The following is a 25,992-nucleotide window of genomic DNA, read 5'->3' on the forward strand; positions in this document are numbered from 1 at the left end:
GCCTCGGCAGTGAAAATAGTTTAAAGAAACGCAAAGGAAAGAAGATCTTGCTTCGTCTGTGGTGTAAATCATAACCCCAGAAGGCCCGGGTGCCCGGGAACTGGCCGACGTGTTATGCCGCCCTGACGTGTCGTAAGGGAACGGGAGGAGATTCACGTCAGTGATCAGCAATGACGCCATTTCCTGTGAGTCTACAACCACGGAAATAACCACACACGCAGATTGAATATCCCATGTTCACGTGAAAATAGGGACTCTCGATGTTTTAATCCCCGTGAAGCATCAAAATGCTTTAGGATCATATATTGAGGGGTCCACCCGTAGCGTCGTTGAATGAGCAACGGCAGTTGCAGTGACGATGCCTTTATTGTGTTTGGAGAACCGTCCACATGTGTTTGAAGAGCCGATCATGTCCTGCATGGGCACCCAGCTCCAAGCACTTCGTCCCCACAGCATGCTGGCTGTGCGTACCCATCCCCTCGGGTCTGAGGAGCCCCGGCCCCCACCAGGGCAGTGCCCCATTAGCAGCAAGAAGTAAGGAAAATATCGCCAACCATGAAGTGTCTTCTTTTTCTTGTGTGTCAGTTCTGATCGTGTTCCAGCCTTGCCCCCCCCCTTACATGCAGAATCTTAGTAACAACCCAGTAGTGTCCACTCACTCACACCTTTGGTCTTCCGCTGTCTTCTTCTGCAGGAGGGCTCTTGGCACTCAAGATTCCCTAAACTCTCGGGCTTGTTACAAGGCTTGCCACTGAATAAGCCCCTCGCCTCTGTGTCGTGAGGTGCTGGGGGGGCAGCCATGGGACCAGCCCCATTCAAGGCACAGGCCCTGAGCAGACGGTGAGTCTGAGACCCCTCCCCACCCATCACTGGCTTGACGTGAGCAGAGGCTTCGGTCTTCACTCCAAGTTCCTGGATAGATCAAAGCAGCAGGAGCAGAGCCCTGAAGCAAAACCACCATTTCGATTGATTGAGCCTCACCCGGCAGCATTAGAGAGGGTTTCCATTTCGTAATCAGAGATATCTAATCTTGGCGAAGCACGGACCCTTGTGCGACTTCCCTCTTCTGCTGAAATTTAATTCCATTCAACAATTATGTACAACCCTTTGCTGCTTACAGTCTGTACTGATATAAGCGTGGGGGTGGAAGAGGTGCCCTTCAGAAAGGCACAGAGACCAAAGGACAAGGCTCACAGACTGGAGGTGCAGGAGGGGGTAGGAGTCAGGGTTGCAGAGACACAGCTCCCATAGCAGATCATATACGTAGCTTCTGCAGGAATCAGCTGTTTGCCAACGGGACCAAGAAAGCTGGTGCCCTAGCTCCAGTCTGTGTCTGAAGGCCCAAGAAGCAAGTGTGAGCCAGTCCACCGTCAGGTGCCATGTCCCAGCTGAAGAGATCAGGCAGAGATGGTGAATTTTCTTTCCTCTGCCTTCTCTTCTGTTCAGGCCCTCCGAGGCCTGGATGAGGCCCACCCTCATCAGAGAGGGCTATCTGCTTTACTGAGTCTACTGACCCAGACATTAACGTCATCCATAAATGGCCTCACAGACACACCGTGCTGAGTCACGTCTGACCAAACACCGAGGGTGACTGTGGCCCTAGTTGACACGTACAATTGACCATCACAGGTTGCCAGGCCCTGGTGGGTATGGCTGGCTCTCCATTCCCCTCATTGGGCCAAAAGTGATGCAGTCTTTACAGGCTTCCAGAAGATGGGGTAAGATCCTTCTCTGTGTTCTCCAGAGTGGTAAATAAGACTGTCTTCCAATGTGACCCATGGCTCCCCCAGGCGCAGGCTATGAACCCCACTCTGGATATAACCACAGTGAGAGTGGGGAGCAGGTCCCATGGGGTGCCCGAGGCTCAGTCTTGTCCCCAGTGAACACTGGGGAGGCATGTGGCCCGAGCTGCTTCTCAGATCTCGGTGAGAAAAAAAGAGCCAGTCCCATTCTAGGAGGACATGTAGATGGAGGGGACAAGGATGAAATCACCCTCCTGAAAGTACCCCATGCTGGCTGGTAAGGTTATCAGCTAAAGAATGCCATCCTACCTGAACACAGCCCGCCATGGCATCACACAATAAGGAGCAAACAGGGTTTTGAAAAAAAGAATACCTGACCCCCATTCTCACAGGAGTTCTTCCGTTCTGGTTGGAGTTCCTGCCTGCATTGAATTCGATTGGAAGCTGATGTATTTCAGCACATTTTCACAGAATGTCTCCCCTTTGACAAAGTTCACATGGAGAATAGAGACTTAAAAGAACAATCTTCCCGTCTTCTGGGAGGCCATGCTTCTTGAGCACTGGGTAGAGCTCTACACCGAGCAGGATGCTGAAGCCCAGGAAGAACCTGCCTTTCACGTTCTTCTTCAGAACTTTTTATAGGACAAACTTTCTCCTGCCTCAAATAATTTGAAATTTTGTAGATTCTCCCTTATTTTGTTTAAACTGAGATGCCTACCAGTTGGCTGGGGAGCAACATGACTCATTAGAGTCTAATGAGTTTGGTGTGGAATAACAATCTTTGAGATCCTGTAACATTTCAGACTCCACCCCTGAGTAAGGTTTTCCCCTCCTGGAGAGGACGTGAAATAAGCCCTCTGAAAAGCTGCACGGTCAGGAGGTCGCAGGTCCCCAGGGCCGGCACAGGCCGCGGGCTGTGAGGGCGCCCACCATGCCTCACGGTCACGAGGTACGGCTGGCCTGAGACGGTGCAGCCAGGCCAGGGCCACCCGGAGGAATAGAGGCTGGGTGTAGGGCTCAGGTAAGGACACAGCAGCCTGCACTGTGCTCCCTGAGATGGTGTTCCACACGTTTTAGATTACGGGGCTTAAATTAGCATGTCTGATAAGGGAGGCTGCATCTTTTCTTGTCAGAGGGGCAGCAGGGCCGGCCTCTGTGGCCAGGACCGTGACCTCCGAGCAGTAAGGCGAGTCACCACTGGAAATTATTTATCAGCCAGGCAGGTCATTCCGTTTCAGCCTCCTGGGCCTTTCCCATCTAATTGACACAGCAATAATGGCCTATGAACTTTTGATCCAATTAATTGTTAATGAGAGGTTTGATCAGCAAATAAAGGGGCTATTAGGTTGGCTGCTTGTCTTTCATAATAACAGGGGCCAACATTTTGCAAAGGGAAAAATAAAAGTATTGCTGGCTATCCACTCCTTTAAATAAGCCACATGGTCTTTGATCTTTGGTACAAAGTTTGGCCACCCCCAGAAACTCACACGTGAACACGCACACATGCTATATATTTTTTTAAACTGTGTTTAGGGGTGCTTTTTAAAAAATATAATAATTCCTGTGATTTTTATATTTGCCCTTTATGAAAAAAAATAGAATTTTACTGATCCAGTATAAACTGCAGAAGAAATCATAGTTTTATCTTCTGTGATTGGTTTCCTTATATTTTCTTTTCAAAATGAAAATGAATTTATATCTTTCTGGCTATAAAAGTCATATATATGTTCATAGAAACAGATCGAGAAAATCAGAGAGCACATTTTAAAAAGTGCATACCACCCATGATTCGGCCGCTGAGAGGTAGTAACTGCTGCCTGGTTCGGCGGGCAGGGCCCGTTCCTGCGCTGGGCACCTGCAGGGGGCGCTGTACGTGCCCAGATCCGCCTGAGCGGCTCTGAAGCTGGGCTGTGAGCACCTGCACCAGCCTGGTCCAGCCTGCTCGTTTCTGTACACGTGCTATGTGAATGTGTGTCTATGTCATTCTAAAAATCAGCTAATTTTGTTCGAATCCTTCATTTTTAGTACCATACATTTGTAAATTGCTTTCCCAAAGAGATACTTTTTGTCATGTTCTGAATCGTCCCTGAAGAGCGGAAAGTCTTGGAACTCCTCTACTACTGTCTCTAATTGGTACATAGACATCGTTTCTCTACCAGTCAAGTATGCCTGTGGGGTCACTGTGTCCACCCTGATGAGACCCACAACGATGAGGACTATTGTCCTGCTCTGCCTGAAACAGAGGTGTGCAGGAAGAGTCGGTGTGCTGGGTCCTCACAAGGATCACTCCCAACTCTCGGTGTCACTTGCTAGGTGACATGATTACAGCACGCCCGGGGAAGCTTCTGCTGAGATTTCACCTTCAGAGCTTTGCATATGTGATGCTAATATATTTTTGAGAGTTAACACATCCAGTTGTCAATCAATGCAGCCTACAGATTGTGGCATCCCAGCTCCCTGACTCATTAAGTGTGTGCCCTTCTACCGGGATCTCAACTCCTGGGAACCCCACGACCCTTCTCTGTGTGAAGGATGGTGATCATGAGTGAGCCTCATAGCCAGTGTGTTCTGAGGGACTGGGACCCAGACAGCATTTGGGAAATAATGACCGTTAGTGCTGTTCTTATTTGTAGCACTACTCCAGTAACAGAAGTCAGATATCTGCATGCAGGTGTGGTTGAGTTTAAACAAATGGCCCTGTACTTAAATGGTAGACAAAGTGGATGCCCTGATAACACGGAGCACAGGACGGAGGGTGAATGGTTGCAGCTGCCAGGCATGGGCCACCTGAACTGAATGTTGGTATGGACAGTTCCATACGCTGAGGGCGAAGGTGTGTAATCACACTTTTACACTTGGTCAGGTTTGTCCTCAGCAACAGGGCATATTTTTGCTCCATTGCTCCATTGTATTGCTTTTGCTCCTTTGTTGAAGATCAATTCACTATATTTATGTGGACCTATTTCCGGGCTCTGGATGATGTTCCATTGATCTATGTGTCCATTCTTTCACCCATACCACACTGCCTTGGTTACTGTAACCTTATAGTGAGTTATCGAGTCAAATGGTTTCAGGCCTCCAGCTTTGTTCTTCCATATTGCGTTAGCAATTCTGCCTTTTTGCCTCTCCATGTAAACTTTATTTTGTTGTTGTTGTTGTTGTTTTTAATTTTATTTTATTATGCTATGTTATTCACCATACAATACATCATTAGTTTTCGTGTCCATGTAAACTTTAGAATCACTGTTTTGGTATCCACAAAATAACTTGCTGGAATTTTGTTTGGGATTTCATTGAATCTATTGACCAAGTTGAAAACAACTGACATCACAATGTTGAATCTCCCTATCCATGAACATGTGATATCTCTCCATCCATTTAGTTCTTTGATTTCATTCATCAGAGTCTTGTAGTTTCTTCATCTTCTTTTACATATTTTATAAGACTTATGTCTGCATAGTTCATTGTTCAGGTTGCTAATGTAAATTGTATTGTGTTTTTTAATTTCAAATTATACTTGTTTATTATTGGTATATAGGAAAAAATCGAATTTTGTATATTAACCTTGTATCCTGAACCTTGCTTTAATTTTTTTTTTAATAATTTAATAATTTTTAAATTATTTCCTGGAGTTTTGGTAGAGTCTTCTGGATTATCTACATAGACAATTATGTCATCTGTGATCAAAGTCAATTTTATTTTTTCCTTCTCAATCTGTATACTTTTGTTTCCTTTTCTTATCTTATTGCACTAGTTAGTACTCCCGGTACATGTTGAAAAGGAGTAGTGAGAGAGGACATTTTTGCTTTGGTCCTGGTCTTACTGGAAAAGCCTCAGGTTACCTACCATTGAGTATGATGTTGACTGGGCTTTGTTTTTTTGTTTTTTTGTTTTTTTTTTTCTGTTTTGTTTTGTGCTTTTTTGTTAATATTCTTTTTCAAGTTGAGGAAGTTCCTCCTCCAATCCTAGTTGACTACGTTTTTATCATGAATCAATGTTGGATTTTGTCAAATGCTTTTTGTGCATCTATTGACATGATAGTGTGATTTTTTTTTTTTAGGTTGTTGGTGTGATATATTACATTAAATGATTTTTGAATGTTAAACCAGCTTTGTGTAACTGAGATAAATTCCACTTGATTGCAATGTTAATTATTTTTATAAATTGTTGGATTTAACTTGCTAATATTTTGTGGAGTGTTTTTTGCATCTGTGTTTGGAGAGATATTGGTCTGTAGTTTTCTTTTCTGGCAATGTATTTGTCTGGTTTAGTATTAGGGTAATGCTGGCCTTATAAAATGAATTATAAAGTAATCCTTCTGCTTCTATCCTCTGAAAGAGATTGTAGAGAATTGATATAATTTCTTCCTTAAATGTTTGGTAGAATTAATCAGTGAACCCATCTGGGCCTGGTGCTTTCTGTTTTGAAAGATTATTGATTTTTTAATCTAATTCCTTTACAGATGTAGGCTTATTCATATTATTTCTTCTTGTGTGTTTTGAAGACTGTGTTTTTGAAGGACTTGGTTAATTTCTTCTGGGGTATCAAATTTGTGGGTATAAAGTTATTCATAGTATTGGCTATTACCCTTTCAATATCTATTGGATCTGCAGTTATGTTTCTCTTTCCTTTCAGATATTAGTAATTTATATCCTCTCTCTTTCTTAGTTAGCCTGGTAGAGACATTGATTTTATTGCTTTTTTCAAAGAACTAGCTTTTGCTCTCATCGATTTTCTCTATTGATTTCCTGTTTTCAATTTCATTGATTTCTGCTCTAATTCTTACTATTTCTTCACTTTTGCTTACTTTGGATTTAATTTGCTCTTCTTTTTCTAGTATCCACATTAATTTTAGATCTTTTTCTTTTTTTTTAGTATGTGCATTTAGTGCTATAAATTTCCCTCTAACACTGCTTTCACTGCATCCCACAAAATTGGATTAGTTGTATTTTCATTTTCATTTAGTTCAAAATATTTTTAAATTACTCTTCCTGTGTCTTCTTTGATCCATGTGTTATTTGGAAGTGTGTCGTTTAATCTCCATGTATTTGGGGATTTTCTAGTTATATTTCTGTTATTTATTTCTAGTTCAATTCCATGTGGTCTGAAAGAAGACTTTGTATGATTTCTGCTTTTTTATATTTGTTAAGGTGTGCTTAAGGCCCAGAATGTAGTCAGTCTTGGTGAATGTTCCATGTATGCTTGAAAAGAATGCATTCTGCTATTGTTGGATAAAATAGTCTACAGATATCAATTATATTCAGCTCACTGATGGTGTTCTTCAGTTCAATTATGTCCTTACCGATATTCAGTCTTCTGGATCTATTTGTTATGGAAGGATGTTTAAGTCTTCAACTATGAGAGTGGGTTTATATTTTTCTCCTTGCAGTTCTATTAGCTTTTGCCTCATGTGGTTTGATGCTCTATTTTAGTTACCTATACGTTACAGATTTTTATGTCTTTTTGGAGAATTGGCCCCTTTATAATTATGTAATGCCCTTCTTTATCCCTGATAACATTTTGTTTTGTTTTGTTTTGAAATTTGCTCTGTCTGAAATCAATATAGTTAATCTTGTTTTCTTCTGGTTAGTGTTAGCATGATATATTTTTCCCTATCCATTTACTTTTTAAAAAATTCTTTATTTAAATTCAATTTGTTAATATATAGTGTATTATCAGTTTCAAGAGGGGAATTTAGTGATTCATCAGTTGCATATAACACTCAGCACTCATTACATCAAGTGCCCTCCTTAATGCCCATCCCCCAATTACCCCATTCCCCCACCCTCCTCCCCTCCAGCAACCCTCAGTTTGTTTCCTATAGTTAAGAGTCTCTTATGGTTTGCCTCCCTATCTGTTTTGCTCTTACTTTATTTTTCCTTCCCTTCCTCTATGTTCATCTGTTTTGTTTCTTAAATTCCACATATGAGTGAGATCATACGGTATTTTTCTTTCTCTCACTGACTTATTTTGTTAGCATAATATTATTCACTTTTAATCTATTTGTGTCTTAAAATTAAAGTGGGTTTCTTATGAATGTTATATATTTGTATCTTGTTTTCTGATCCACTATGATAATCTCTGTCATTTAATTAGACTATTAATGCTCAAAATGATTATTGGTATAGTTGGAATAATATCTACTATATATGTTGCCCTTATTTTTTGTTCCCATTTTTGTCTTCTGTGTGTGGGGTTTTTTTTTTTTACTTTTTGTGGTTTTAATTGAGTATTTTATATGATTCTGTATTCTCTGTTTTCTTGGCATGTCAGTCATACATTTTATTTTATTTTATTTTATTTTATTTTATTTTAGTGGTTCCCATAGAGTTTGCAATATACATTTATGACTGATCTAAGTACACTTTCAAATAATGCTATACCAATTCATGGTAATGCAAGTATCTTGCAATAAAAGAGTCTTAATTACTACCTCTCACCTCTTGTATCATGACTGTCATTTATTTCACTTATATGTAAGCTACATAAGTACATGTACATACATGTATACATATAGATATATATACACACACACGATATATATGTATGCATAATTAATCAGATACATTGTTGCTATTATTCTGAACAAATGGTTAAGAGTTAGATTAATTAAGAATAAAAAATAAGGGGCACCTGGGTGGCTCAGTCAGTTAAATGTTTGCCTTGGGTCCCAGAATCGAGCCCCACATTGGGCTCCCTGATCAGTGGGAGTCTGCTTCTCCCTCTGTCCCTCACTCCACTTGTGCTCTCTCTCACTCTCTGTCTCTCTCTCTCTCTCAAATAAATAAATAAAATCTTTTAAAAAAAAGAATAAAAAATACAACTTTATTTAACCCTCACTTATTCATTCTTCAATGCTCTTCCTTTATGTTGAGCTGGGTATTTTGTTGTTGTTATTTTGTTTTGTTTTGTTTTGTTTTTTATGATTTCTTTAGAGTTTTCCTATATCATTCTCCTCTGTCAAAACACTTCTTTCAACATTTCTTACAAGCAAGTCTACTGGCAATACATTTCCTCAATTTTTATTTTTCTGAGAAATTCTTTCTTCTTCACTTTTGAAGGATAATTTTTCAGGGTACTGAATCCTGGGTTGGTGTTTTCACTTTCCTCTCTCTCAAAATTTAACTATTTCAGTCCACTCTCTTCTTGCTTTCATGCTTTCTGAAAAGAAGTCAGATGAAACTCTTACATTTGTTTCTCTGTAAGTAAGGTGTTTGTTTTTTTCTGGCTTCCTTCAGGATTTTTTTTCTTTAACTTTGATTTTTGGAGTTTAAAAATGATATGCCTAGGTATAGCCTTTTTGACATTCATCCTGCTTCATATTCTCTGAGCTCCCTGAATCTGTGATTTGGTCTCTGACATTCATTTAGGAAAATGCTCAGTCATGATTGTTTCAAATATTTTTTTTTCTGTTCCTTTCTTTCTTCTCCTTCTGGTATTTCTATTATGGGTATTATATCTTTTGTAGTTGTCCCATCCATAGTCCCTAGATATTCTGTGGGCTTTTTTGTTTTCTTGTTTTTTATTTTTTGTCTTTGTTCTCTTTTCAGTTGTTGAAGTTTCAATTGATATATCCTCAAATCCGGAATTCTTTCCTTAGCCATATCCAGTCTACTAAGAAGACCATCAAAAATATTCTTCATTTCTACAAAGTGTTTTTGATCTCTCACATGTCTTTTGGATTCTTTCTTAATATTCTCATCTCTCTGCTTCCATGGTCCATCTGTTCTTGCATGCTCTTTACCTATCAGAGTCCTTAGCATATTAATTCCATTTGTTTTATATTCCCAGTCTGATCATTCCAACATCCTTGCCATGTTGAATGTTCGGATGCTTGCTCTGTCTCTTCAATTGTTTTTTGCCTCTTAGTCTGTCTTGTGAGTTTTGGCATGGCATACGAGGTAAAAAGAACTGCTATAAATAGGTCTCCCCAGTGTGGTAGTAAGGAGTGGGGGAGGTGGAGTGATTTCTACTCCTCAGAGTAAGGTTTTTAAAACGCTCTCAGGGTTTTAGTGAGCTCATGCTTCTGGTCTGTAAGATCCACAAAAGTCTCTCAGTGTTGTCTCCCTTGTTGGATGGGACTGGATGGCTAGGATGTGTTGTATTGTGGTATTTCCTTTCTCCCACAAAGAAGGCTAGAGCTGACAAGAGTTGGGTATTTCCTTTCCCCCAGATAATTTAGGCTATGTTGTTACTCTAGCAGGTTGGGCTCTATTGACTACTTTCTCCTGCTGCAGGCCTTGTTAAGAAGAACAGAGTGCTCCAGTGAATTTCAAATGGCTTTTTTCCCACTTCCCCTTCTGGAAGTCTAAAGGGATTGCTCTTCAATGTTTACTGTGGGGAATTGGTCAAGCTCCTGAAGGTAAATCTCACAATACTGTGGGAGTTCTCCTATGACCAGTTCCTCTTGGAGTTTTTAAGCCCCAGAATTGTCCACACTGAGCCTCCAGCAATTCTTCAACTATAGTTCAGGTTGTCCCACTCTCTTTCTGATTCCTGTAGTGGTTTCTGCTTGTGAGCCCCTTCTCCAGGAAGCCATAACTCTCTGTATCATCTTTCTCTCCAGTCTTGTGGGTAGTCATTTTTCCCTGTGTCCTCACCTCTCTTACAGACCCAAAAAAGAGCTGTTGATTCTTCAGTCTGTTAGCATTCTACTTACTGTGAGGATGGATAGCTACTCCAAGCTCCTTTTGAGAGGTTCTTAAATCAACAAAAATAATTTATTTAATGATCTATATAAATATGGGGGTGATAATAAGTCAACAAAAGAAGTAGACAAAATAATTTTGAAACTGTAGTCATTTCCTGATACAAAGATTATGTCTTGAATCCTGTCTACACAATAGTAAGTAAAGTGGAGATTCAATAAATATCTTGTTATTTAATCAAGAAAAGTCAGCTTGATTATTTCAAGCCAAATGATTTAACTCTAAGAACATAATGATCTGAATCAGTTATCATCTACCTTGAACAAATTAACCAGCTAATTGTGAAATTTTTGCTTAACTTTCTCTTGTTGATGCTTTAGATTAAATAATACAAACCACTTACTTCTTGAAACCCATAAAACATTTGTCTTTACTCCAGAGGCTCATTTGTCCCAATGAAATTATTAGGTCAGATTTTCATGTCTGACTATAATGGAATCCTGGGTACAGGAGCAGAATCTTACCACGACCAGCTACAAACCAACAAGTATATGAGACCCTAGTCTTCATTCAGCGTACAAGAAGTGGACAAGAATGTAAAACTCAGGCAGTGAACTGAGCTCACCCAGCTTTTGCTTGGTGATAGTCCACTCCCCACTTCAGAATGGAATAAATTGGATGCATACAGTGGAAAATATCAGGCATAAAATAAGAAGTCTAAAGTGTGAAGATGTACAATATTGAGCCTAAATAGCCTTATAGTAATGACTAAAGTGTAATAACAAAAAGTTTTAGATAAGAAAGTAATAGAAGACATAAAAAAAATAAATTATGAATCCAAGCAAAATAGCAATAGAATAACAGACAGACAGAAAAGCAGAATGGATAAATGATAAATGAAGATTGAAATGGTTGGTTTAGCTCAACCACCATATACGTACAATAAATTTAAATGGACTAAACATGTAAATTATAAGGCAGAGATTTCAGGCTGGTTAGACTAGTCAGACCCAATTAAACTCCATATATGGAGGTATGTTTTATAAATAAAGACAGATATTGAGAGTGGGAGGTTGGAATAAATGTATTGCAAAAACAACATGACAGAGCTCGTTTGGTTATATTGATATCAGGCAAAAGGATGAACTGGACAGCTTCAGCTCTAAAATGTTATAATCTCCAAAGACAGTGTCAAGTATGAGAAACAACAAAACCACAGCCTGGAGGAAAAGAGTCACAACACAGGTGTAAATGACCAAAACTTGTGTCGAGGGATTTTCAGATATGTGTAAAACCTGGGCACACATCTTTGTCCATACAGGATATGTATATGCAAATATTTCACAAATTACATATATATGGGTAATATGTAGACATATACACACACATACATACAAACAGAACCAGTGATAAAAATTATTTCTCAAAGAAAGACAAATACCATATGATCTCATCTATATGTGGAATCTAAAACAAAAACAAGATCAAAGAAAACCTGAACTCACAGATACAGAGCATCAATTGGTGCGGCCAGAGGCAGAGGGAGTGGAAGGGGGGAAATTCATGAAGGAGGTCAAAAATACAAACTTCCAGCTATAAAATAAATAAGTTCTGGGAATGGAATGTACATCCTGGTGACTATAGTTAATAATACTATATTGTATTAAAAATTCTTATAGCAGGACAACTCTTCTAATTAGATAGTGGGCAAACTATTTGAATAGATAGTTCTCCAAAGAAGATATATAAATGGCAATATGTTTATGAAAGATGCTCAGCATTGTGAGTCTTCAGGTATATACATATTACATTCATAAGAATCTCAAATCTCACTACAACTTAAGAAGATGAACAGGGTACACTTTTGAAGAGCACGAAGCCAACAGGGCCCTTGCGCACTGCTGGGGAGTAGAGAATGGAACGATCATCCTGTAGAGCAATCATCAAGTTAGACATACACTTGCTGCCTGAACCACTCCTACATACTTTCTTTGGAGAAGTGAAAACTTCTGTGTCTGTCAATAGATGGATGCATAAACAAAATGCAGCACCTTCATACTGTGGAGCAACATCCAGCTATAAAAACAAATGAATTACTGAAACGCACAACATATGTACCCTCACAGCCTTATGTTGAGCAAAAGAGCCCAGGCTTAAATGAGTAAAACTGTATAATTCCATTCACGTGGAATTCTGGAACAGGAAAATGAGTCCGTACTGAGGGAAATCAGATCAATGATGGCCTGAGGAGGACCCTATTAGCTGGGAAGACGCCCAAGAAAACCTTCTGGGGAGATAGAAATGTTCTATATTTCGATGGAAGTAATTCCTCTGGTGTGTATATGTCTATTGAAACTCATTAAACTGTATACTTAAAATGTGTGAATTTTATTGTATATAAATTATACCTCCATGAGGTTAATTTACAATAATCAGGCCAAGTGAGAGTTCCCTAAATTACCTAGAGTCTCTGCACCCTGTTTTCTGCAAGCATTTGTCCTATCCTGCACCCCACGCTTGCAGGAGGCAGCAGCCACCAGGGCCACGGCCGCGGCTCATCCGTCTTCACTGTGTGCAGTCAGGGCTGAAGCCGTGTGGCCGTGTGTCTTGGGAAGGTGGCGACTGAGGGCTAATCCGATTCTAACAGCATCCACAGCTTCCGCCAGGCTCTCCCACTGCCAAGTTTCTGAGTGTATTGAGAATAGACCTATTGTTTGCAAAGCCGACAAGTAAAATTCTTTCATCCAAGACTGACTCATGCACGGTCATGTGACCCAACTGAACTGTTTTGAATAGCGCGAGTCCTTGCTGGTGGCCGTCCACGACTGGGCACTAGGAGTCTTTATTTTGAAATTTCTCAATTTTCCTGAGGGATGCAATTTTCTTGCCACTGCCTAAAGCATCAATTATTAAGGGCTCTATGAAATTTTCCCCAATTATGCTTTTGATTTACTGCTTCGAGCTGCCTGCTTTATCTAGAATACATCTGTGAACGTCACTCACGATTTGTGCTTCTCCAGCTCACTGGCTTCATAAGCTTCGAGGTGCTACCGACTTGGCTTCTTTATTTTCCTCCAAAGCCCACGGAGTCTAATGTTTTCTACTTTGCTTAGATTGTTGTTTTGTCATTAAAATTGGTTCTGGCTCCTTCCCAGCTCTTCCATCAGTATGTTATAATCTCACAATTAAAATGTCTAATTTATTTCCTCATGTTCCCGATGTTATTGAAATTGGCTAGCACCCTCTAGAAAGGATGCCAAAATCTTAATAGGCACCAAGGTAACAAAACATTTTGTCTTCTTTTATTTTCTGTTTTCATTATACTAACAAAATAAAATGTTTAACCTATAGTCAGATGGAAATCAATTTATCTGTATTTATTTTAGAAATAAATTACTTTGCAACTTTAAATAAAGTTGCTTTTATGATGTTTCATTGAGGAAGGAAGTATTGCTATAAAATGTAATGTTAAGGTATTGATTTTAATAAAACGGTAACTTTAAAAGGTAGCTCACAGCTACAGACAATGTTTTAAGAGAAAGGAGAGTAGTTCACCTTTGTTATCTTTTTTGGCCTGATCTGTCTATAAATTATTAATCTGACAAATAGAATAAAAGTTTTGAAATTTTTAAAATGGAACCTGAAATTTAATTGCTTTGCTTTGCCACTCAGGATTGTCTTTGCGAAGTTTTCTTCACTCCGATATAAACTTTTAATATTAATTGAAATAATTGCTGGATTCATCCCAGCAAGAGATGGGTCTAGAACGCTGGGCAGAGCGGGGCTCGTCAGTGGATTTGGGGGTCTGTGTCTTGTGTGGCCTATAACATCCTCAACCTGTGAGGCTCCCAGAAGCCAAACCTTGAGCTTTGCATGGATCGCTGCTCACCAAAACCATCCAGCCAGCCAGGAGGAGGAGGGGGTGCTGTAAAACAATTAGAACTAGGCATTGCTATGTTCATTCCTTCTGCAGGTGTTTACTCAAGTCCCGCCAGGCACTGGGCTGCATCCACAGCTGGAAACACTGCCCTCACTTTGGCCTCGTGGGGAGAGTCAACAACCAGGCGAAGCTACAAGGGACAGTGATGAGTGGATCTCACCTCATCGACCACACGGGAGCGGGTTTGCGGATATATTCTGATTCCTGAATAAGAAATCACCCCTCAGATTAGTTCTTAAGATAGCAATTTAGTTTTAGCCCCAGGGGTTCTAGGGGTTGCTGGGGCTGGAGCAGCCTGAAGGCTCCACCGTGCTGGGTATCCAAGAGGGTGTGATCACACGCCTGTGTTGATTCTGCCTGTGGCCTGGTCGCTCAGCAGTCAGCCAGAGCCGCAATGGGGCCACTCCCTGTGCTCGGGCTTCTCATGGCGCAGATGTTTCCAACGGGAACATTCCAACAGCAAGCATCCCAAGAAGCAAGGAGAGGGAGCTTCCGGGCTAGCCAAAGACTCTATCCAGATTGTTGTCGTGTCACTTACTGAGCTGGGTTGTTCAAAGCAGTCATAGGGCGCACGCCTAGTTCACGGGGAGAAACAACACCAACAAAAAAGGCCATGTCATGTTAGGAGAGGGGCAAGGTGCCCTTGCAGAAGAGTGTGTGGGTTCGGAGGAGCTAGCGGTACAGCGAGCTTTGGAAAATAAAACGTATCACCAGATCTAAGGAAGCTCTTGTGAATGACCGGCACTTACTCCAAGGCCCCTTATTAACATATTAAGTTAATAAGAGGTAAATCTAATAAACATTTATTATGTTGGTGTGCAAATGGTCCAAGCACCTTACATATATTAGCTCATTTAGTCCTTATCATCTCCCTAAGAGGGGGGTAACATTATCATTATCATTTTACAGATGAGGAAACTGACACAAGACACTGAGCAACCGCTAAGTCCACGCATCTGTGAAGAGACCAGAACCAGCTCTCCACTGCTGCATCACACTGCACGGGATTTATCCTTTCCTAGGTCACATGGACACTGCTGAGCAGGGCTGACCCGGAAGAGCAGGTGGGCAAGGGCTCAGGCAAATTAAACACTGATGGAGGATTTCGGCACAGAGATGGTCCAGTGAGGAGGAAGAAGGGAAAGAACTTGTGGCTGGAGTAAGGTAAAGGACGGGTGGGGGCAAAGAGAGATTGGAAAGAGGTACAGACACATCTGGGGCATGTCTGGGGCTTTAGATGTTTTTCCTAGTGAGAAAGAAAAACTCTAAGCATGGGAATTCTGTGACCAGATGTGTGGTTTCCAAAGATCCCCCGGCTGCAGTGTGAGGAAGGATTGCGGGGGGGATGGGCATGGAGAAAGAGAGCCAGGATCTAGCAGAAGGTGGCTGTAGTTGTTCATGGAAACACCAAGGCTGAGCCCTGGGTGGTGCCAGCAGAGATGAAGGACAGTGGGCATGTTTGGTCCAGGTACATCATGGACCTGCATCTGCGGGACGTGTGGGGGGATGCTGGACAGAGATGCCTCCCTGGCCTCAGGTTTCCATGATGAAAGCTGTGTTGTTGGGGGCACCTGCTACAGACATGGAGAACACTGTAGAAGTGGCCGACTGGGAGAGAAAACCCAGAGCTTGTTGGTCCGCTTCCTTGCTTCCCTCTGCTGACAGTCTGTGTTGAAGGCAGGAAGACATTACCAACGCATCCACAAGAGACTAGACTATATGCTTCGAGCTCCTGTGTTTGGACACACCTCTCCAGGGCAGATGCCCCAAATCTTGGACACCATGATCTACATGCAATCATGCTTTGGCTTGGGAAGGAAGCAGATCTGTGGGTAACATGGTGCCCTCATTGTGAGAATATTCAGCCGTGAAGTCCTTGAGCCTCCTTTTGTGGATGTCACATGTTCTAGCCAATTGCAAGTTGGGGGTCAGCATGGAGATGGGCAGATGGGGTGGAGGGAATGGAGGCTAGAATGAGGTGAGAGAGGTCTGGGGCATGTGGGGTACCGGACAGGGAGCAATCACTGTTGTGGCTTCCATGTGGAGCCTCTCTTCAACACTCTCCCCATCTTTAAATCGTTACAAAAGGTCGACTCTGTGTAAGTAACAAAGGGTGTTTTCAGCTGCCCTGAGAAGGGACCAGGGCTGTCAGCAGCGGGAGCTGGAGAGGTGTTTTGCAGGAGATGATGTTCCATCCTTCTGAAACCATCAGTTTCCAGGAGCGAAGAACTCTGCGACTGTAGGCATAAGAGTACTTTGCACTTTCAGATACTGAAAAAAAAAAAATCTAACATCACTTAAATTGGGGTTATAGATCGAGATTTTCCTTTTAAAGTCGACTTATAGACAGCTTCAAAGTAGCTCTTTCCATTTTGAAACAGGTCAGATATATTCATTACATTGACTTTCTTTCAGATCTTGATGCTCGGAGAATAATTTCTTATTGGTATTTATTTTGCTCTAAATTAGCTATTTGCTTATTGACCCAAAATAGTTATCATCTCAGCTGGAAATATATTGGAACTCTGGTTGCCAAACAAATATTCAGCAAAAGATGAATAAAAGCATATGGGGAGGAAAACCCTACCAAGTTCAGCCTGCCGGTGCTCTGGAAGGCGTCCTGGCCGGCAGCCCGTGTGCCCCACTGAACGCAGGCATCTGGGTGACAGTGATGGATTCAGCAGTGGGAAGGTATTAATGATATTCAGCGCTGATGGCTGAGGCACTTCCCCGTCATTTGCATTTCCATTTATCATCTCTGCATTTATCATTATGAAGAGGATGCCAGAGCTAATTAAAGTCTGGGCTAACAGGGTGACCGGGGAGTCTGGTGGCCACCGACGCCCAGAAAGACCTGGGAAAGTTTCCAGCAGGAAGGACACCAACCTTACACCAAACCCAATTAAGTTAATTCTTCAGGAAATCGTGTGAGGCACTCCATAAACTGGAGGATTTAAAACATATCTCATATTTTCTGCTTGAACCAAAAGCTTGCAGGGACCACTGTGTTCCCTACCCTGCTCCCAGCCCCACCCAACCCCATCTCTGAAAATCCGCACCTTTAAAACAATCCGAAACCTGGAAACCTCACGGGTTTTGTTCACATGGCACCTCACACTTCTCTGTTGCTGTCTCCGAATTTTCTAAAACGTTCTACGTATTTAATTCAAAAGATAAATTCTGGACCATTTATTCCCGTTTCAATGCAGATCACTGAAGCACGTATTCAGAATAACGGAACTCTCATGATCCAGTTGTAGTGTAAACACTCCACAAGCCATGGTTTCCAAACTGTAGAGTTTCCTTCATGCATTTTCATTAGTATGATATCCCCCCTTAGTATCCATGACGATAAATGGCATCATTAAAGAATGGGATTTAATTTTTCCTTTATGAGTTTTAATTAGAGACTGACATTTTGATTCTTCTTCTCCACTGCATAGCAGATCTACAACATGTCGTTTGGGGAGGTTCAACTCAGTTCTTCATCCTGAGGTTGATCCAGGAAAATCAAAGATGCCCTTGGAGAAAGCTCTCCAGAGAAGAACTGACAGACTTTATTGAAGAGGGTTGATCTTGACCTTTTGCAGAACTAGGGGGACTCTCTTTGGGCTCCCTCCCCTTCTGAATGGAAAGGGGTGGCTCCCACATGGCTCCTGACTTGACCGCGTAACAGCTAGAAAGAAAGAATTAGTGCCACATTTAATCGTATTGATCCCAAAGATTGGTTTAGTCTCGACTTAAAGCAAAGCTTTAAAAAGGCTTTTCTCCCTGTGAAATGAAGGAGGGGGATGCATGTCTTGAAAGGACATGAGAAAGGACATTTGTGCCCAACCCCTACCAGTCACTGCACTGGACCCTTGACTCGGGAAACATCATCCCACCTGCTCGGGGCAGTGGGAGTGACCCTCCTCATCAGTCCCACCACGAAGAGACTGTGGTCAGAGAGGTACAGCGAACACACACGGGCAGCTCGGGGGTGTTCAAAACCAGGTCTCATGCCCCCGACACCAGGGCTGCGCCCTCCTCCCAGCTGTGCCCCCGGCTGAGTCTTGGCTCTCCGGCTTACTTCCCCAGCTCTCCTGTGTAGGTGGCTGGGGTGTAGGGAGAGGGTATCTTCAGAGCCCCCTCCCCAACTGCAGTCAAAGAAGTGGCCACACCGTGGTGAGGGCACATGGCGTCTGGGTCCACGTCGCTACAATGGTGTTGCTGATGGAATCCTCGATCCCAGTGTGATGAGTGAGATCGGAGGGCCATCAGGACAGAGCTGCACCAAGTACAGAGTAAGGGGCTGCAGGTGCTCGTTTCATCAATTTTACATTCTCAGTGGCGTGCAGCTAACCAACACAGTGGCTCATAAAGGGAGAAGGTGAAAAAGGACGAAGACACAAAAACTGATTTTAAGAAATGGTGATCTGCATCTTCTGAGCCGGCAGTATAATCAAGGTGGTATAAATGATCTGCTTTGCTGGGTCCCCCTCTCCCTGAACATTAGGCTCCTGGAGTTCAAGGAAGTGGAGCTTGGAGCCTTCTTGCCCCCATCAGTCTGGGGCCTGGGGCCTTTCCCTAATGAAGAGTTCCAGGAGCCAAGCAACCACAGGAGCCTCATTCATAGCTGGACTGAATCCCCAAGACCTGCGCAGGACTAGGTACACAATAAGGGTGCAGACAATATTTGTGGAATGAGTGGATAGATGGATGGATGATGGATGGGTGATGGGTGGATGGATGATGGGTGGATAGGTGATGGGTGGATGGACGAATAAATGAACAAACTTGGGGCCCTCAACCCAATTTTCACCTGACATACTCAGGATGTGACACTGGATTGCTACCCTAAGTTCTGGTCTGTATCTAACTCCTGCTCTGAGCCCAGGCTTGGTTTAACAGGCCCTGGCTCCCAGCCAGTTCAAGTCCCTGCTCACAAGGTGGTCTCCTGCTGTTGGCACCGCCTAGAAATAGGATGACCTTCAGACAGGTCTTATGGAATCCAAGGCGGGTCCCCACTTTCCCTCTCTGCATGCCTCACAGTAAAGGCCCAATGGGCGCCAACCCGTTACGACTCCATACAGTGATTGTGCTGTTGTGACAAACGGTGTTCTGCATGCAGCAGCAAGGACAGATTATGGGAGACAATGATCAGACATGTATATTTCATTAAGAATGATGAAGGGGCGCCTGGGTGGCTCAGTCGGTTAAGCGACTGCCTTCGGCTCAGGTCATGACCCTGGAGTCCCGGGATCGAGCCCCGCATTGGGCTCCCTGCTCAGTGGAGAGTCTGCTTCTCCCTCTGACCCTCCTCCCTCTCATGCTCTCTGTCTCTCATTCTCTCTCTCTCAAATAAATAAAATCTTAAAAAAAAAAAAAAATTTAAAGAATGATGAAGTTCACCACTGGTGAAATTAAGCTTTCTTTTATTAGCAACTAATGTTAATCTAAAAAGCTAGTCGGCCATTTTAAACATTGTGATTTCATACTAATTTACCCCATAAATGAACTAAGTTATTCTGGATTTACAGTTAGGAACACACAGAATGCAAACGGTATGGGCCATATTAAACCCTTGTGAACCAGAGGTGAACATTCAGCAGGAGGAATGCAGAATTTTGTCCAGCACACTATTAATTATCTTGCCCTTTGTTAAGTCACTAACCTTGTGGTTCACCAAAGATATGAAGAAACTGATTTTACATTTCATGGTTTGATTTCCAGAAGCCCAGCTCTCAAAGTATATAAACTCCCAGGAGGAAGTTAAGCACTGCTGTCATCCATGTGACCATCTTTATCATCAAAAGACATTTATTAAATACCTAACTGTGCATAACACTGAGTTAGATGGTGAACAGAGAATTAGGTGAACTGGATTTCTTGTCTCCTATGAAGCCAGTGGACATACAAGAGAGTGAATAAGAGGCCAGACCAAGAGATGAAATACAGAATGAAACAAACTGCCGGGAGGTCACTTTAGAGGGGACATGGGAAGGGAAAATGGCATGTGGACAGAGGAGAGCCCAAAGGACAACTGAGAACTCTTATCTCTTACCTGAGCAGACACAGGCAGGGCTACCAGGCAACCCCAGAAACCTGAGGGCAGGCATGTGTTGGGCAACAGATCTGAGGTGCTCCTGGCATACTGAGGAGGAGGGGTGTGGAGGAAGGCTGGAGACCGGGGCACATCATCTGCTCTCATTGCCGAATCCCAACTGTAAATTGTTGGGAGAAAAATCTGATTTAACAACTCTGCTCAGGATGGTCATTCTTCCTCCTGTCTGATCCCTGTGACCAGGGACAGGGATAGACGGACATCGTGTGTGGCATGCATTCGTACATGGGCAGGGGATCATGGTGTTCTGGGCAGGCCTTCCCAGAGGGCCTGCTGCAGACCTTATCAGGACCTTGTAAATGCAGCATTTCAATCAGGAGACAACACATACTGCTTTGCTTCTGAGACTTCTTGTTTTAGGTTTATTTAGTTTCTTTTTACTTATTTTAGTCATGCTAAATTACTTTTTTTTTTATTGTCATGACTGAGGTATTAACTGGCGGCTCACTTGAAGTCCAGTTCCATGAGTGGTGATGATTGTATCCAGGCACATAGCCACCAGCACAATCACAGAACGTTCCTGTCACTCCCACATGCTCCCTCCTGTCCATTTGCAGTTGATCCCTGCCCAAAACCTGACTGCTAATAAACACTGATCTGCCTTCTGTCATTATATTTTGCCATTTCTAGATTTGTATGTAAGTGGACTTATTTTGTGAGTCTTTTGCATCTGACTTTTTTTCCTTTAGCAGAATGCTTCTGAGATTTATGCCTGATGCTGTATCAGTACCCATTTCTCTTCACTGCTGAGATGTGTTGCAGGGGATGCGGGTACCAGGATGAGCTTATCCGCTCACTAGCAGGTGACACTTGCCATCTTTCCGGTGTGTGGCTCTTACACATAATGGTGCCATGACTACGAGTGTTTATGGAGTGTATGCTTTCTATTCTCTTGGGCAGATCCCAGGAGCGGAATTGCTAAGTGGTAGTGATGTTTAATTTTACAACATACTGCCACACTGTTTTCCAAAGAGGTTTCCTTTCCACATTTTGCATTTCCACCAGCAGCTAGTAAGTTTCAATGCTCCACCTTCTCACCAACACTTGGTATTTTCCACTGTTTTCACTCCGCCATTTAGTTGGCGTTCAGTGGTATTGATAAGGCATTTAATTAACATTCTTGGGTCACATGATTCTACTTTTAATTTTGTGCTGACACCATCCATAGGACTCGTTGTGGAAGCAGTTCGATGCTTGTCCTGACCATGAAACACGCACGTGACCTGCTGCTGTTGCTGGAGCAATGCAGCGGCTTTGCCGGTCCTTAGCAGCGAACTTGCACTTTAGAACCAGGTACTGCTGCCCTGAGTCCTCTGAAGCATGTTTGCACTGTGGGATTCAGAGGCAAACACCCCACATGTGTTCTCAGAAAAAGTAGATGCCCTGCCTTATTGTTCCATTTGCCTTCAGCATCATCCCACCGATGCCTTCAGCCAGGGTCCTCCCAACTCAACAGCATGGCCGTCACTTAAACTGTTAAGCTTTATTTTCTTTTGTTGGCCCAACAAAGCCCACCGCCCTGACTATACTCTCCAGGCTGAACCAGAGCAGTTTTTGAAATCTATATTTATTTAAAAAACAGCCTGTGGTTTGGGTAAGGAAATGGCATGCTTCCCCACACAATTTTGTCATGATTATTCGTACCTGTCTGTTATGGACCCAATATGTCTCCTCAAAACTCATATGTTGAAACCCTAAACTCCAATGTGTTTGGAGTTTGGAGACGGAGTATTTGGGAAGTAATGAGGATTGCATGAGGCCAGGAGGGTGGGGTTAATGCCCTTACGAGACAGACACCACAGAGCTCTCTCTGTCTGTCTACCACATAGGGGGACACAGTGAGAAGGGGGCTGTCTGCAAGCCGAAAACTGACCATGCCTACACCCTGAACATGGACTTCCAGCCTCTGGAACTGTGATCAAGTAAATGTCTGTCATGTTCCCCTCCTGGTCCACAGCATTTTGTTCGGACCGTACAGACTAAGGCACTTTCAGAGCTGTGCCAGGTGCTTGAACCGCATCTGTCTGCTGCCTCGGCTCTGTAACCCAAAGACTCATCTCACATTCTAACTCCTTCACTTGTGCTGTCTTTTAAAAATAAACATCCAAGCTTAGAAAGTACATCATTGATTCTTAGGGGCAGAAGAAGGGCAGAATGGGGTACAGAGTTTCTTTTTGGGATGCCGAAATGTTCTAAAATAGACAGTGGCGATGGCGGTGCAACTCTGTGAATACACTAAAACCTATGGAATCCCACACTTTTTTTTTTAAGATTTTATTTATTATTTATTTATTTATTTATCAGAAAAAGAGAGAGAGAGAGCACAGCAGGGGGAGCAGCAGGGGCAGAGGGAGAGGGAGAAGCAGGCTGTCTGCTGAGCAGGGAGCCTGAAGCAGGGCTCGATCCCAGGACCCCGGGATCATGAGCTGAGCCGAAGGCAGACGCTTAATGACTGAGCCACCCAGGTGACCCTGAATCCCACACTTTAGAGGGGTGAAACTTGTGGTATGTGGATTGTATCTCAATAAATCTGTTATTAAAAGAATATAGCAGGGGCGCCTGGGTGGCTCAGTTGGTTAAGCGACTGCCTTCAGCTCAGATCGTGATCCTGGAGTCCCGGGATCGAGTCCCTCATCGGGCTCCCTGCTCAGCGGGGAGTCTGCTTCTCCCTCTGACCCTCTTCTCTCTCATGCTGTCTCTCATTCTTTCTCTCAAATAAATAAATAAAATCTTTTAAAAAAATATATAGCAGACCAGTACATGGAACCACTAGTTCTTCTAAAAACACCAATCCTTTGATTGTACTTTTGATTCATATGCATGAACACTGGGGGAATGTGGGCCAGTCTAAGGCTGTTTGCCCTTGAGATGGAACTGAAAGAAGTCTTTAGAAACACGCAGAGATCACTGGCTACAGTTTTGTGAAAAATGTAAGTAAATCCAAATGGTTGTCCAGAAACATGTGGATCTACAGCAACCGTGTTTCCAATTATTTTATGATAGAATAATGAATAAGGGATATCTTATTTTTAGTATGTTCTATTCAAAAACGTTCAAAGGCCATCATGGCATATGACATGATAAGCAAAGAGTAAAGATGCTTTAGACCTCTTACTGAGTTTTCTGAGACCACTGATTATATATGCTGCTTTATTGATCAATTTCTGGTAACTCTTCAGTCAAACCCTGTTAGTATATGGTTATTAAGTAATCTAGGACAAATGAAGTCACAACCAATTTCAGCCGTTAGATAATCCAGGCATACATAGTGGGCCCACCAGACCACTAGTGACCACCCATAATGGGGCCTCCCCTGGGCTTTCCCACCGCTCGAGTCTCCTCCTGGCGCTTCTGAGAGGGGGCTTTGCCTCTTGCAGTTCTCACCGAATAGTGGACAGGAGAACCTCCGGGAAAGAGGGAGAGACAATGCATTTTGCTCAACCTGTCTGAGATGCTTTAGGAGCCTTCGATCCACCAGTTCATGGCTGACCACCTCTGGAAAGACAAGAGTGGGGTGAGACAGTTCTGTGGCAGACGGCAGGGGGACCCCGTCAGTGCCCACTTGGTTTAAATTCATATGTTGTTTACCTTCAGACCTAGATGCCTTCCTTCTAGATCAGAATTGCCCAGTTAGAAGTGCGATGTGAGCTACACAGATGGTTTCAGGCTGTGTAGGATCCATTTTTAAGAGAAGCAAAGAGAACGAGGTGAAATTAAAAAGCCCTCAGTATACCCAAATTTTATCATGTCAACATATAATTAACGCAAACAATTATTAATGAGATATTTTGCATTCATTTTTATTGAACTGAGTCTTCAAAATCCGTGATTAGATTACATTTGTATCACATCTCAAACTGGGCACCAAATTTTCATCGGTTCAGGTGAAATGTTTAGTCCTAGCCAAAGGCCAAGTTGTGTTTAATGGGAAAATACACTGCTTCAGTCCTAAAATCTCAATATACCATGTATATTACATATACACATCTAAAAATAAATTAATTAAGATTAAGATGTTAAGTTCAGTTCCTCGATCATGCCAGTGGCCCGTGTGGCTGGTGGCTCTGGTCTCAGACAGCACAGGGCTAGATCATGCAGCAACAGACGGAGCCAGGCGGCCGGGGCAGGACAGGAAATAATCAGCCCCCAGTCCCATCAGTCACCTCACACTCACAGATTAGAAGGTGTGCACAGCCGTTCCCCCTGACATAAATAATGGGTATGTGGAGACAGGACATGTAACTAAGAAGGATGTGAACTGGACTTGTTACTTTCCAGGGTCTACAATTAATCCCACACCCGGGAAGGTCAATGAATCAAGTATTTGAAGCATATCCACGGAGCTCTTGGGAGAAATTTTACATTTCTACATAGACAGCAGCGTTCTACACAGCTGTGTGGACCGTCCCCTGGAATGCTGGGCGGCCGGCCACTGCCCGAGGTTACGGTGCCGGAGGAGACACGGCCACATCGTGTCCTCGGGAGCTCCCCACTGTGTGGGGATAGTGAGCCTCTGGATCCCTCCCGTCCTGTCCTGGGAGGATGGCTACCTCACCAGCATCCTCGCTGCCTCCCAAACACCATCCCCACTGGGCTCTGCCAGCTCGACCGGCTCCAAGCTCTGCACCCCACGCCCTGCAACCTCACCGCGGTGACCCTACTGGGTGCTCTTTAAGGCGGGAGCTGTAGTCCAGTGATGATCTGCATGCAGCCGCCAGCTCCGAGCCCAGGGCATGGGAGCTGCTCGGCTCTGCTCAGGTCCTGGGGTTTACAGGGTGAGTTGATGGCTAGACATAGTGGTGTTAGCCATGGTGCAAATTTCAGAAACCAAAGTGAGGAAGGGGGATATAATGAAAACCATCCATCCTCCCATTTTTTCTAACATTTCTTGAGCTGAATTTGAAGAGAACAAGAAGTAGAAGGTACCTTACAAATACGTCTTTCTTCTCTGAGAAAACATCTGGAAGGTTGACACAGAGGGACCCACAACTGCTTTTTTGTTGTCATAAAGTCCGTGGTGGAACGGAAAGGGCTTGAGCGAGGGGGAGCCAAACCAATCATTTTAAATTGGGCTGAGAAAAGCCATTTAGTTCCACTCCATCTGAACTTACTGAACACTTGGTTCAGACCTCCTGAAACCCTAGGCCACCACCCTCCCCTGGGCCTGGGGGCCCACAGCCAAGCCAACAAGCCTCTAGGAAAACATCTTGAATGTGTTTGGCTGGAAACAGGAATAAATCCAAGGCTTGGGAGACAGCTAGGGTTTGCTAGAGGGCATTTTCTTTCTTCTCTGCTCAGGGTTGCTTCATTGTACAGATGTGTGAACGGTGGGACCCATATGCATGCGCACACACACACACACACACAAGAAATTGAGGGGAAAGATCCAGAAGTTTCAACAAAATAAAGAGAAAATGCCCAGGTTTTGAAGAAGAAAAAGAAATGCTCAGGCCAAAGTTCAGCATGCCTACGGCCAGTCCCAGTCAGCCTAAGTCAGCACCAGGTGCGTGGGGACAAGGGAAGGGCAGGCTCTTCTCTCTGGGCAAAGGAGAGATGTCC

This window comes from Mirounga angustirostris, unplaced genomic scaffold (assembly GCF_029215605.1).
Source record: "Mirounga angustirostris isolate CCGP_5_RB_7025 unplaced genomic scaffold, mMirAng1.0.hap1 SCAF_7, whole genome shotgun sequence".
Classification (NCBI taxonomy): domain Eukaryota; kingdom Metazoa; phylum Chordata; class Mammalia; order Carnivora; family Phocidae; genus Mirounga; species Mirounga angustirostris.